The sequence below is a fragment of the Sebastes umbrosus genome, chromosome 1, assembly GCF_015220745.1.
Source record: "Sebastes umbrosus isolate fSebUmb1 chromosome 1, fSebUmb1.pri, whole genome shotgun sequence".
NCBI classification, from domain to species: Eukaryota; Metazoa; Chordata; class Actinopteri; order Perciformes; family Sebastidae; genus Sebastes; species Sebastes umbrosus.
Window position 1 is genome coordinate 17450325 of NC_051269.1, and position 15452 is coordinate 17465776.

General features: G+C 41.9%; 1 protein-coding gene and 1 pseudogene across 4 annotated transcripts in view; both read left to right on the forward strand.

The window, feature by feature from the left end:
* The first annotated feature begins 5681 nt into the window (after nucleotides 1-5681).
* Nucleotides 5682-15452, forward strand: part of LOC119495218 (tubby-related protein 1-like) — a 41028-nt gene continuing 31257 nt past the window's right edge. For 2 of the 4 annotated variants that reach the window (XR_005208410.1, XM_037781523.1), the window contains exon 1: nucleotides 5682-5768. The gene's annotated coding sequence lies outside the window, so the exon portion shown is untranslated. The remainder of the gene's footprint in view (nucleotides 5769-15452) is intronic. The other 2 variants (XM_037781491.1, XM_037781510.1) reach the window with 1 other exon arrangement.
* On the forward strand, nucleotides 8131-10884 carry LOC119495249 (annotated as a pseudogene).

Consider the following 15452-nt stretch of genomic DNA (forward strand, 5'->3'; position numbering starts at 1 on the left):
ACCTGTCAATCACAAGGTAGCCACGCCCTAAAGCATCCCCTGCTTTATGGTCTATTTGACTCTAAATGGGAACATAATTTACTAAATGAACATCATGCTGTATTGAAGAAGACTTGAAACTAGCGATTGAGACCAAAAACTCATGTTTACAATATTTACTGAGGTAATAAATCAAGTGAGAAGTAGGCTTATTTTCTCATAGACTTCTATACAGTCAGACTTCTTTTTGCAACCAGAGGAGTCGCCCCTGCTGGCTATTAGAAAGGTTGAGAGAGGTTGCCCACTGTTTTGTACCACTAATTAATAATGATCAGTTATCGGCATCTAACCCAATGAAATTGCTACAGATTGAAACATGTTGTAGACTTGTAGTATATATGGTTTCAGCACTATATAAGGCCTCTATGAAAATATAAAAGACATTAGACATATGACATCATTGATTACCATACACATACTGTATATACATCATAATTTCTTCCACTGATATTCCTTTGCAGAATACTCCCTTCGGTTGCACCACACAACACATCATTTTCTATGATGTTTTCTAACTAATGAATTAGATTATGGTCTTGCCGGGATCCGCTTGCGCATGTGCCGCAAGGATTTCATGACAGTAAAGTTTCTATTACCGGTTCCAATTAACCAAATTATTCTCAACATCCTCACAGAGCATCCCAAGCTTAACGTAGAATTAATTTCACTCTGACATAATGACTCCGCTGCTGTCTCTGTTTGTGTTGATATTAATCGGTCAGTCTCTGCAGTTTTCCAAAAGGATATGAGTGTTCAAATTAATAAACTGAATTGAGCGCTATTAAAAATAAATCAGGGAGTGGCTCTGAATATTAAATGCACAGACAAACTCCCTCTACAGCAGCGAATGGCTCTGTTGAGATGGTGTTCTACTACAGTATGTTTGTTTGTTTCGTGTCTCTCCTTTGTTCATTTGTTTGCTCATTTGAATATTTAAATATTACATGTTTTGAACAAGGCAATTCTTATTTTGTCACATACATGATGTGTTTTTCCCCGTTTACATTTAAACAGCGCTGTTGCAAATTGAATCTAACTGATACAAAAAAATTCTGTACACTGGATTTAAAGTCGCATTAAGCTATTCTTGACTATTAGGGGACGGAAAGACTCCATCACAAACTCAAAGAAACAGTGCTCATACGATCAAGTATGTGACTAAAATGTTGGCCCACTTCTGCAAACTTGTTGCAGAAGAACATTGGAGCGTCCCATTATAGCTCTGAGTGTTTTAGCATTAGTCAGCCTGTGTGCAGTAAATAGCTCAGCGTTAATGAAATTCAGGTGGAAATTCTGATGAAATAGCATATGACAAGGTGTCCTGATAAGCAAATGATAGATGATAAAAACAGTGTTGAAAATTTACATGATGCAAAACAGTTTCCTGCATGCACTCTTAGCTGTTAGGAAATGCTGTATTTCACTATATCAACATAAAAAAATTGAGGCAATCAAAGGAAATATTTGGCTAATCGTTATCCTTATTGAAGCTTACTATAGCAGCCGGCTCCACTTTCAACTGTTTTGCATTTAACTAAATATTTGCAGTGATATTTTGAAAAAAAAAAAGTTTGGTTGAGACAAGAGCAGGATAGTAATTGTAGACGTATGTTATCTAACATGCCACAACAACCTTTAAGTTCAGCTTTGCTCCAGTATTTCAACAATGAGTGTTAGCGACAGGCTAGCAGCTGTGTTTTAGCACTGATGAGTCTAAATTGCAGTGAATGTACAGTAAGTACATTTACTCAAATGCTGTACAAATTTTAGCTAGGCTATTTATACTTTATCTGACAGCTTTAGTTACTTTACAAATTAAGATTTGCTTTCTCACTATTTTCTTAATTTTATCTATATTGCTGCAGTTTTGTTTTAGAAAAATAGAGGCTACACTTTGGATTTTGCCTGTTGAACAATGTCAGGCTATCTTTGACAACCCTCAAACAGGATTAGGTTTACACATTTGTGTGTATAGGCTGCTATTTTTTTTACTCCTAACAGGCAATAATCTCTGGAACTCTCTCCCTCCTGAAATGAGAAATGCTTCATCCTTGGACACTTTCAAAAAACACCTCAAACACCACCTGTTCATCAATTCCTATGATCTCAGCTGACTCTTACACATCACTCTTTTAATTGCTTAGCTATAGTTTCTCCTCTGTGTTATTTATTAGTATGATTTTGTGTGATTTTGTGTGCCCCCTTTGTAAAGCATCCTTGAGTTTCTGAAAGGCGCTATATATATATATATATATATATATATATATCCATCCATCCATCTTCAACCGCTTATCCGGGATCGGGTCGCGGGGGCAACAGCTCCAGCAGGGGACCCCAAACTTCCCTTTCCCGGGCCACATTAACCAGCTCTGACTGGGGGATCCCGAGGCGTTCCCAGGCCAGAGTAGAGATATAATCTCTCCACCTAGTCCTGGGTCTTCCCCGTGGTCTCCTCCCAGCTGGTCGTGCCTGGAACACCTCCCAAGGGAGGCGCCCAGGAGGCATCCGTGCTAGATGCCCGAACCACCTCAACTGGCTCCTTTCGACGCAAAGGAGCAAGGACTCTACTCCGAGTCCCTCACGGATGACTGAGCTTCTTACCCTATCTCTAAGGGAGACGCCAGCCACCCTCCTGAGGAAACCCATTTCGGCCGCTTGCACCCGCGACCTCGTTCTTTCGGTCATGACCCAACCCTCATGACCATAGGTGAGAGTAGGAACGAAGATTGAACGGTAGATCGAGAGCTTTGCCTTCTGGCTCAGCTCTCTTTTCGTCACAACGGTGCGGTAAAGCGAATGCAATACCGCCCCTGCTGCTCCGATTCTCCGACCAATCTCACGTTCCATCGTCCCCTCACTCGCGAACAAGACCCCGAGATACTTAAACTCCTTCACTTGGGGTAAGGACTCATTCCCTACCCGGAGTAGGCAATCCACCGGTTTCCTGCTGAGAACCATGGCCTCAGATTTAGAGGTGCTGATTCTCATCCCGACTGCGTCACACTCGGCTGCGAACCGATCCAGTGAGTGCTGGAGGTCGCAGACCGATGATGCCAACAGGACCACATCATCTGCAAAAAGCAGCGATGAGATCCTCAGCACACCGATCTGCAAACCCTCCTCCACCCGACTACGCCTCGATATCCTGTCCATGAATATCACGAACAGGATTGGTGACAAAGCGCAGCCCTGGCGGAGGCCAACCCCCACCGGAAACGAGTCCGACTTACTGCCGAGGATCCGAACACAGCTCTCGCTTTGGGCGTACAGGGATTGGATGGCCCTGAGAAGTGCCCCCCTCACCCCATACTCCCGCAGCACCCCCCACAGTATCTCCCGGGGGACCCGGTCATATGCCTTCTCCAAGTCCACAAAACACATGTAGACTGGATGGGCATACTCCCAGGCCCCCTCCAGGATCCTTGCGAGAGTGAAGAGCTGGTCCGTTGTTCCACGGCCAGGACGGAATCCGCATTGTTCCTCTTCGATCTGAGGTTCGACTATCGGCCGAACCCTCCTTTCCAGCACCTTGGAGTAGACTTTACCAGGGAGGCTGAGCAGTGTGATACCCCTGTAATTGGCACACACTCTCTGGTCCCCCTTTTTGAAAAGGGGAACCACCACCCCGGTCTGCCACTCCTTAGGCACTGTCACCGACTTCCACGCGGTGTTGAAGAGACGTGTCATCCAAGACAGCCCCTCCCCACCCAGAGCCTTCAGCATTTCTGGGCGGATCTCATCAATCCCCGGGGCTTTGCCACTGTGGAGTTGTTTGACTACCTCAGTGACTTCCACCAGGGTAATTGATGATGGTCCCCCATCAGCTTCCAGATCTGCCTCTACCATAGAGGGCGTATTGGTCGGATTCAGAAGTTCCTCAAAGTGCTCCTTCCACCGCCCGATTACCTCCTCAGTTGAGGTCAACAGTGTCCCATCCTTACTGTACACAGCTTGGATGGTTCCCCGTTTCCCCCTCCTAAGGTGCCGGATGGTTTTCCAGAAGCACTTTGGTGCCGACCGAAAGTCCTTCTCCATGGCTGCTCCGAACTCCTCCCACACCCGCTGCTTTGCCTCCGTCACGGCAGTGGCTGCTGCTCTTCGGGCCCGTCGGTACCCTGCAACTGCCTCCGGAGACCTCCGAGATAACATATCCCGGAAGGCCTCCTTCTTCAGTCGGACGGCTTCCCTGACCACCGGTGTCCACCACGGTGTTCGAGGGTTGCCGCCCCTTGAGGCACCTAAGACCTTAAAACCACAGCTCACCGCCGCAGCTTCAGCAATGGAAGCTTTGAACATCGTCCACTCGGGTTCAATGCCCCCAACCTCCACAGGGATGCCAGAAAAGCTCCGCCGGAGGTGTGAGTTGAAGATCTCTCGGACAGGGGCCTCCTCCAGACGTTCCCAGTTCACCCTCACTACGCGTTTGGGCTTACCAGGTCTGTCCAGAGTCTTCCCCCACCCTCTGACCCAACTCACCACCAGATGGTGATCAGTTGACAGCTCCGCCCCTCTCTTCACCCGAGTGTCCAAAACATGCGGCCTCAGATCAGATGATACGATTACAAAATCGATCATCGACCTTCGGCCTAGGGTGCTCTGGTACCACGTACACTTATGAGCATCCTTATGTTCGAACATGGTGTTCGTTATGGACAATCCATGACTAGCACAGAAGTCCAACAACAAACGACCACTCGGGTTTAGATCAGGGAGGCCGTTCCTCCCAATCACGCCACTCCAGGTGTCTCCATCGTTGCCCACGTGCGCGTTGAAGTCTCCCAGGAGAACTATGGAGTCCCCTACTGGAGCCCCATACAGGACTCCATTCAGGGTCTCCAAGAAGGCCGAATACTCCGAACTGCTGTTTGGTGCATACGCACAAACAACAGTCAGAGTTTTCCCCCCCATAACCCGAAAGCGTAGGGAGGCGACCCTCTCGTCCACCGGGGTAAACTCCAACGTAGCGGCACTCAGCCGGGGATTTGTGAGTATCCCCACACCCGCCCGGCGCCTCACACCATGGGCATCTCCAGAGAAGAATAGAGTCCAACCCCTATCCAAGAGTACGGTTCCAGAACCGAGGCTGTGCGTAGAGGTAAGCCCTACCAGATCCAACTGATAGCGCTCCACCTCCCGCACAAGCTCCGGCTCCTTCCCCCACAGAGAGGTGACGTTCCACGTCCCCAGAGCCAGCCTCTGCCGCCCGGGTCCAGTCCGTCGAGGTCCCTGGCCTTCACTGCCACCCGACCCAAGCGGTTCTTCCCGCAGGTGGTGAGCCCACAGGATGGAGAGGAGGGGGGTGCCACGTTCCTTTTTCGGGGTATCCCCGGCCGGGCTCCGTGGCAAGCCCGGCCACCAGACGCTCGTTGACGGGCCCTCCGTCTGGGCCTGGCTCCAGACGTGGGCCCCGGGCTTCCTCCGGGCCGGGTAACTCCTCCTCTGCCTCGTGTCGTCATTGGGGTTTTTTTGTGATATATATATATATATATATATATTTATTATTATTAATAATAAATATGACCAGCCCTTCATCTCCTAATGCCTCCATGGCCCCTCCCCTCTGCACTCCTGCACACACGTGCACCAGCGTGACTTCAGCCAGCAGCTCACCTGCTGCAGATGCTTCACAGATCACCATGGAGACGGAAACCGTTTTAACGGTTGCCAGTTTTTCAAGTTCTGGAGAAGTTTGAGGAAGTTAACTGCTGTTAACGGACCAATGCAGACAGGTGAGTTCAGTTTTCATTTAACATTATTAAGTAGTTTTAAAGATTGTGAACATGTTATGTTGGCTAATTTATGAATTTATAATGTTGGTTTTGACTTCAGCGGCTTCAGTTTGTTTGTTTTTTCACTGTAATTTGAAAAAGATGCCCCTTAAATCCTAGTTTTACTCCCAACTTTTAAATTTTCCCTGTCAATAATTTTGTCGTTATGGCTTAACCCCATGTTGAAGAGGCCTACCGCGTATACAGTGAGTGTAAATGTATAGCCCAGTGGTTCCCAAACTGGGGGGCACGACTCCTAAGCGGGGCCCAGAGTTATATAATGGGGGCCCAGCAAGGCTAAATGTTAATGATGCATGGTTCTGCACTTGCCTGAGGGGGAGCTTGAAAATACATTTTTATCTACAAAAGGGGGGCCTGCAGAAAATGGGAACCACTGGCATAGCAGCAGAGGCACACCAGTAGTCAACAGTGGGATGCCTCTCAGAATTGGCATATGCTATGGATTAAAACAATATTGCCATACTATGAACCACTTTTCTTTTAAAAAAAAAATATATAATTATAATTTTCAAAGTGTTCAAATTGATTGTGATTTATTAGATGTTTTGAGGTCTCAGGACAGCAACCAGTGTGTGTATGGTGGTTGATCTCGTGGTTCCTTCTTTGTTGAGTGTGGTTTGAGATTAAATTGCTTGATAAAAAGCATTTTTCAGCAATATATATATAGTTCCTCATGGTAACACTGCTATCGCTGTTTTATTTGTAATATGGTGCATTTTTGAGTCATTGTTTGCTTTGCTTGCACATTTTTCTCTGTCATGCCGGCTCAGTATTTCATGCTGATGATGGAAGTGGAATTGGTGACCCCCTTGTGACTCTTATGAGCTTGTACACGGTAATCACATTTTGTAATTACTTGATAACCACATTTCAGCAATTTCTTGGTAAAATCATAACAGCCTCCTCTCATAAACGAGCCAGTGATAAACAACAATAGACCGTATATAAGGAGTGGACATAGTTACCGTGACGTCACCCAGTGGTTTTGAAGCCTCAAGTTCGGCATTTTTGCCATCGCCATCTTGGTATTTTGCCGTTGCCATCTTGTTTTTTTACAACCAGAAGTGATACGAGAGAGTGGAGCTAAGCACAACCACATGCTGAATAAGACATTTTCAGGCGACCAAAAATGTAATAATTAACTTTCAAGAGCTGAAAACACACTGTGAAAGGGTTAAAGTTCTAAGAAGACAACACGGACAACTCCCAGACTCTGTGGTAGCGACCTGTCAATCACAAGGTTACCACGCCCTAAAGCATACCCTGCTTTATGGTCTATTTGACTCTAAATGGGACCATAATTTACTAGACAAACATCATACTGTATTGAAGAAGACTTGAAACTAGCGATTGAGACCATAAACTCATGATTACTGAGGTAATAAATCAAGTGAGACGTAGGGTCATTTTCTCATAGACTTCTATACAATCAGACTTCCTTTTGCAACCAGAGGAGTCGCCCCCTGATGGCTATTCTCAATTCTCAAACCCGGAGGTAGCCCACTGTAAACAACCCTTTGTCATCGCCTGATCTGTCCAATTGTTCCAACTATAGGAATGATAGGCAACTACATTGTGCCATTGAAAAAAGTTCCTTTAGTTAGTAGTTGAGACTGGAACTAAGAGAACTGAACAGTTCCCCGAGGGGTTTCAGGAGGGTTTTGCTACCAGTACAATGACGTGTTGGCTGTACATTATCCCGCTTATTACACGGCTAATTTCATATAAACAAACTCAATGTTTGTTTTTTGGAGTAACAGAAAAAGTAGTTGTTAATCAACAAGAAAACAGATTTTACTGTACTATTTTTGTTACTGATTCGGGTGAGACAACTGAGATCATTTTCAAAGTCCACGGGTAAAATTTGGTTCTGAGACAATTTCCAGATATTCTGAACTCTCATATATAAGTCAGTAACATTCATTTATGTGATCTAATTGTGTGTCATTAGATGACGCATGTACCACCGCAGTACAAAGTCAACACACCACGTGAGTGAGAGGAAATAAGTCGAGAGCATAGATTAGGATCTAGGGTGAGAAAAGTGGCGGTTATTTCTCCGAGAATTTATTCCGTGCTCTGGAACTAACTAACTAAAGGTCATATTGATATTAACAATATGATATGCTATGTCATCTAGGATTACTGTAGCTGACTGGGCAAAGCAGCATGATAGATGACTGCAGCACAATCCTAGTCAGCTCGGTCTTGACTAGCTGTAAGAAAGTAATGGATTTATAGTGACTTGTTGACCTTGATGTTTGCAGTGAGAATCTGGTTGTGGTTAACTTACCTTTCAGGCTCCAGGGTGGTAGTTTCAAAACAAGGAGTCCCTAACATGGTGACATATTTCTATCAATAATCACAAAACTTAAAATGTCTGTGCAGGTTAGATGACTTAAAGATGTTTTATGAGCTGATAAGAATCTCCTCTTCACAAGTGTTGACAAGTAGTTAAACCGCATTTGGTGTCAATTTGCATTTGTTGTCAAGACATTAGTTTCATTTCCCCCTGAGAGAACACTTTTTTTGTCATCCGTATAATCGCTTGCAACAGCCTATGGTTTGATTTTATTTTTGTCAGACATGACACGGCATTAAAAGTTAAATGCTACCATACAATGACAAACCAGTATAATACATGAGCCTGCAAAAAAAATCCGGATGCACAGTTTGCAGGCTAAGTATCTTTGTGTCATCACACAACTTGAAAAAAAGAAAAAGCAGGGTGACCAAGGACTTCCTCAAAGGTTTCACAAGATCGAGATGAATGATAAATGACACAACACAGCACATTCAGGCTCTGACACGCGACACCATTACCTATCATAGGAAGCATAATGGATTTGGGAGAAGTGATCTACACGTTGTTGGAGGTGCTCATCGCTATGAGCTGCTGTCTCGGTAACATGTTGGTTATTTTGGCGCTGTGGACCAGTAAAAGCATTCAGCAGCCCACCTTCTGCCTCATTGTCTGTCTGGCTGTGGCTGACTTCATGGTCGGCTGCGTGGCCATACCGCTGGCAGTGATGGTGGACGGACGAGTGAAGACTTCATTCCACGGCTGTCTCTTCATCAGCTGCGTGGTGATCCTGTTGACCCTCGTCTCAGTTTTGTCTCTTGCGGCTATTGCAGTGGACCGCTTCCTCCGGGTGTTTATCCCTCTCAGGTAAGACTTTTTCTGGATGGTTTATTGTGCAGAGAAAAGTAAAATAGTGCTGCTAAGCAATAAGCATGGCTTTGAATCACAAGCTTTACATTTGTATCCATTTTATCTCAACTTCGTCTCTGACCCTTTTTCATGGCTTGCTTTATAAAAAGGCACTGATTTACTGTGCATTACTACAAAGACTGCATGATGGTTTTATATCATTTGTAATTGTACAGTGCATTTTTTTTAATGGATTATATTAATAATTTGTGTTTTTCTTTTCAGGTACAAAAGGACTGTAACACAGAGGCATTCTTGGCTTGTGGTAGCAGCATGTTGGCTTGTTGCGATACCACTGAGTTTTGTTCCCATGCTTGGATGGTACAACCATGAAACCTTGTCCAATTCAGTCAACTCTACTATTACCTGCCAGTTTATAGCCGTGATCCCCATGTCATACCTGGTTTACTTCAACTTTTTCCTTTGCACCCTCGCACCTCTTTTGATGATGACCGTATTGTACGGCTACATTTTCTACACCATCCGAGGAAACCTTCGAGAGAAACCGGGCAACGGGGCCCAAAATCAGTCTCAGAACTACCTGAAGAAAGAGAAACAGCTGGCGGGATCTCTGTCTCTGGTCTTGGCTCTGTTTGCCCTGTCCTGGATCCCTCTCCACATTATGAACTGCATTGCTTACTTTGGTGGGCCGAATAATGTACCAGTCAAAGCTTTCTATGTTGGCATCCTGCTTTCTCACGCTAACTCGGCTGTAAACCCAGTTGTGTACGCGTTCAAAATACCAAAGATCAAGATGGCGTACCTGAAGCTCTGGAGACAGTATTTTGCATGTGGAGAACAAAATCAAGGATCTCAGACAAGCCAGTCGACGGACAACAATAGCAGTAACATGAACAGTGTGGCCAAAAATTAGTGAAGGAAGACTTCCTTGTTTGTTTACTTAGCTGTTCTTAAGGAGCAGGTTTGATTGACTGTTGAGCATAATCAAACACTATAAAACATATTAACATTGTCTGAAAGGTTAAGAAAAGTCAGTTACAATATGTGAAGTGTATTGAAATCCAAAAGCTACCTTTTTTATTTGATGAGGATGATGTTCTGTGTATAGATACAGTAAACACAACGAGCCAATTGCACTGAAAGATCTGATATCTGTTATGATCAGGAATGTGTGTGTTTGTGTGTCCTGTGTATGCGGGCGGGGAGCCTACGTGTATGTGATTATTGCGAAAACGGTCTTGCAGAAAAAAGGGCAACTTCCACTTGTCTTAAAAGCTTTAGTTTAGTTTCATACCACTGTTGTTTTTTCTGTTTCTATTCAAGTTCCAGTTCTCCATGTCCATTTCAACCGAAAGGACTCGCTGTGTTGGAAATTACCTTCACGATCTTTGAAAAATTTGCTCTGCATCAGACCGTGGGCTGTATGGTCATTTTTAATCTGTAGTTTGATCCGTTGTATTGGATTAGATAACACAGACATCCATTTACAATATTTTGTTCCCCCATGGAAAAGGAAGTAGGAAAAAGAATCTCAAAATATTTCTCAACAATCAAACTATACAGGTTTGGCAAAGGTAGCATTTATTGCAGAGCTGTTGTTTTGGGTGGTATTGCGTTGAATAGATGTTCATATTATTCTGGTCAGTGGGTTTTTAAAATCACCAATACATAACCAACTGCCAGTTGTACTACTATCGTTAACAAAAAGCATAAACAATGACTGTACAGATGTTATTATTTGCACTGGTTCTTGATGTATTTTTGTATTTTTAACGAGCAATCTCAAGAGAAAGTACTGATAGAAATGCATGCATATCTGCTGAATTGAAGAAAAAAATGTAACCTATAACCTGTAAATGTTATTAAATTCATATCTATTGGCAATGTGCATTGCATTTTTGTATTGTTTTTAGTTTTCGAATTTTCTTATTAAGTACAGTGTCACAGCGAGATCTTTGAAGTTTACCCAGAATGAGTTAAATTTAAAAAAAAAAAGACCAAAAAAACACCAGCTTCTCAGAATGAAATGGTCCTGGCACTTGCCCTTGATTTGATGTGTAGGATTTAATTCACAGATTAATACAACTTTTACTTTGGCTCATCAGTATTTATTTCATTATGCTGTTTTTTTATGTTTGTCTTAAGTTCTTATTTCAGAAATTCAGTTGATGTTCCTCATTGTTTCTGTAGGTAGCCTATTGTATGTTCAGTAGATTTCTTATCAGATGTTTATAGGTTTGTGGTTACTGTAGTTCATAGTTAAGCCCTTTTTTCATTTCCTCACTTTATGGGCGGGTTCACACCTAAAGGACCACTTCCTGAATTAAAACAATGCAAGGGTGAGGCATCGTTTCAATTGTCTAATTGGTCCGGTTTGCATTCACAAAGGCAAAACTCAAATGGTCCAGAAATTGTAAACAAAAGTCATGTGGCGCAAATGTTACGATTATTGGTCGCACAGTTGACTCCTCATACGACTCAACAGTTGCCTCGATGCGTGTGATGTGCTTTCCTATGCTGTGACAAGAGTGTGTGGATGAACCAAAGTTGTTAAATTTTACTCATTTAACAGCTGGCTAATTAGATAGCTAATTCTACCATGCTTTCATGCAACACTGATTACAGAAAATTAACCAAACAGCGGGCTGGTGGCCAGCGGCACTGCTGGGTCTAAAGGTCAGTCACTACCCGCCACTAGGAGACTACGGAGTTGCTGACCGCTATCCTACCGGCGAAGTAGTCTCCTAGCGGCGGGGAGTGAGATGGAGGGACCGCGGGGTGTGCTGGCTAGCTAAATATTGCCTCATTTGTTGTCTGATTAACAGTAAATCAATTTAATTCAGTGATAGCAAATGCAAAAAATAGGTTACATTTCACCAGTCACCAAAACAGGAAATGCAAAAGTTTTTTTAACCAATCAAATTACACATAAATGGTATTCTTCCTGTAATTGGTTAGAATAGTGTTCACTTGACAGCGGTCCGAGACCACCCCTTTGAGGCAGACTAGAAAGCGGTTGTTTGGTCCCTACTAGGGTTAAAGTCTGGCTTTCACACCAACCAAAACGAACCGCACCAACTGGGTTAATGCTCCAGGGTTCGGGTCAGCCGAACTAAACAAGGCTGATGTGACTTTGAACACACCCTAAGAATCTACTGTATATACAGCTCTATTTTCTTCTGTACATACAGTAGACTATGTAATGACTCTGAAGTCAAACTAAAGTTGTGTTTAATGTTTGAATGAATGCAGTCTTTTAGTGAGCATTTACTTAACTGCCATAAATAGTTTATGCATATTTACGATCCACCATTGTCAGCCAGTGAACGTATAAACTAATTTCTTGGTGCACTTTCAAGCAACTCACCATGCAGCTAAATGTGATATCGAAGTGTTTTATTTGGAATAGCTTAAACCATAATGTCTCATATCTCATATCCTATTTATGCTTGTACAAGAATGTTGCACGTTTCACAGAACTATCCATCAGAAATGGAAGTGATACTCCAACCTGGGTATGAACTGACCATGCATTTCTTAATTGTATTCTTTGAATGAAACTGCTGCAAGTCCACCATGAAGTTTATAAGTTGCTGACTTTTACAATACCATACAGCTTAATAACTAACTTGTAACACACTGGGTTTATAAAGTGATTCATTTTGTAATCTTTACTCAAGAATGTTGAATGCTTATGACTTGTAGCAGGTCATTTTAAACTGCCTCGTCAAAGCAGCAGGTTTTTAGTTTAGATTGTCTTGATTTATCTGACTGACAAATTTATCTGATAAACATCCCCTGCTTTCCAGTTACTAAGAAAGTCTTAATATAATACTTAATATAATGCTGCTCCCACACTTGTGTAGGTTTTTTTCCCCAATACACTTTTATTGAATTTTTATACAATTACATTAACAGTAGAACAGTCGATGTGTAAAAACACGTTATGGGGACAGTAAACAGGTGGTAATAAGTAAACAAAGTGACAAGGACTAAAAATATATATTTTTCAATAATAAGAAAATAAATATTATGAAGAAAATAAATAATAATAATTCAATAAATAAATAAAAAATACGTGGGTTTAAAATAGATCCTCAGACATTATAATATGAGTAGTAAGATAGTTATGGCTGATCAATCGGAAGCCTTTTTAGTTTGATGAAGTGTGATATTAGCGGTTGCCACCTGACATTAAATTTCTCGACTGAACCGTTGTGTAGGTTTTGTTGTGTATCTTACTGTTGCATCACAAATTATTAGCACTTATAATTCACTTTTGATAATTTTTACACTTTGCTGTCGTATTCACAAAGAAAAAACAGATCTTATCTTACCAATAGGAGTCCTACTTTATGGCACTAAATAGTTCCCTCTTAAGAGGTATTCACAAAGCCCTTCAGAGCAACTTTTAGTGAGGAACAAAGAGAAGCTAAGCTAAGAGAAGGGGCGGGGTTGACCCTGTTGCTGTGGATCTGTGTCAGTGAATGTGAAACACAATATGTATCAATACACAGGAGCGAGAGGAACAAATTAAATTAAGATAGGTGGATAATGATATAATAATAATAAACTTTATTTGTACAACACTTTTCAAAAACAAAGTTACAAACTGCTTTACATGGTTGAACCAAGATTAAAACATTTCAGAACTGCAATGAGGTAGTAAAATAAAATCGAACAATTTAAAATAATACAAAAATAAAATGGAATAAAATACCTAACAATAATGTAAAGTAATAAACTGATAAGACATGATAAGACACTTTGCTAGCAATAATACATAAATGGATATAATGTATAGATTACATTAAAAAAACAAAACATTTTAGATATTTTATAAACTGCATCACAGATTTCATACATGAAACAATGTAAAATACTGTCTTCTTGTCTGGCATCCAATATCATCAGCATGTGATATTTAATACTTTGATGTGGTAATTTTGGGCTACATGTAGCACAGATGACCATAACCTTTATTTGTGTGCTTATTGCAGTTAGTGCTTATTTAATATGCACTTAATGAACTGTCAAACACATTGATATATTGAATTATTCTGTCTGACGGATTACTTCAATTTGGTGGTGATCTGATTGAATCCTTATTAAATGGATTCAAATTTCATTATTATTTTATTTATACAAAACACTGATGAAATGAGACGCATTACTGACTGTACTTTAGAGTTCTTAAGAATACCTCCAACTTCTCTAAGACAAAACTTAGGGAGTCCTAAATTTAGGACTTACACGTCCCTTATTTTTTAGGAGTTTCTCGTAACTCCTCCAGCTCGGAGCTAGTTCTAGCCTTAGGATCTGTTGTGAATATGGCCCCAGATGCACATAATAGAGTTATCATTTCCAGAATGATGATAGTTTTTGGCCACGAGATGGCGTCAGAGTGGCTCCTTCACCACTCGGTAGTGTGAGTGAGTTTCATTCCAAGCACTCATTGTACCTCTCAAAGAAGGTAATAGACTGTATAGTTATAACCTGAGTAGGATTTACTCCATCCCACAAACTATACAACCTACTACCTCACCTTGCTAGGCTCAACTTTGGGCACCAATAAATCTCCTTAAAAACAAGACTTTACTCAGTAAGTGCCAACTTCAGTACATGTTGTTGTTGTAATAGACCAGTTCCATCATTGGGTCTGGTAAATATATAACGTCTTTGTTGTGTCTTCAGTTTTCTCCTCAGAGGTGAGGGACAAGTTATCTCTTAAATCTACATTACTCCATGTGTCCGTTAAAGTTCCTTCATCCACAGGGCCTCCCACGTGCAAACGGACTTTGGCTTCATAGCAGATCAACCTGTCTCCTTAGGAAAGACAGTAGATTGCATAGTTATCTCAGAGGGAGGACACAAACCCCACAACTATTCAATCTACTACCTCAGCCCTAAGGACAGATACTTTTGCAGGTATCAGTGGAAACTTGTCGGTCGAACTGTGAGACAAAAATAAAAGAGAGATTAAATGAGTTTTTAGATCCACTTGGGGCAAACAACGATCAAAACATATCTTGTAGTCGAGGCCAATTTCGTCCATTTTGAATTGTGTTTAGTAGCTTCACATAAAACCTAAAGTAATCTCTCAAATAATTTCCTGACTGTTAAAACATTTTGACATTTATTGTAATTTTGCTTGTAGTAAGCTTTACATCAAAAATACTTTTAAAAACATGCACACAAACACACTGTTAAAGATGCATTATTCAAATGACACCCCCTGTTTAAGAGTGACAGGTGACGGATACACTTCACATCAGCGTGTGCTGGAAATGTGCAAAAGAAATGCCACTTTCTTAATGACCTGCACATTAAAGACAAAATACACTTCTGTCACCACAGAGAGCTTACTTTAATGGAAATCGGCTTATAATAGAGGGCAGCTGTGCCAAGAATTAATACCTATTTTTCTCTGTAACTTGGCTTTTTAGCTCCAC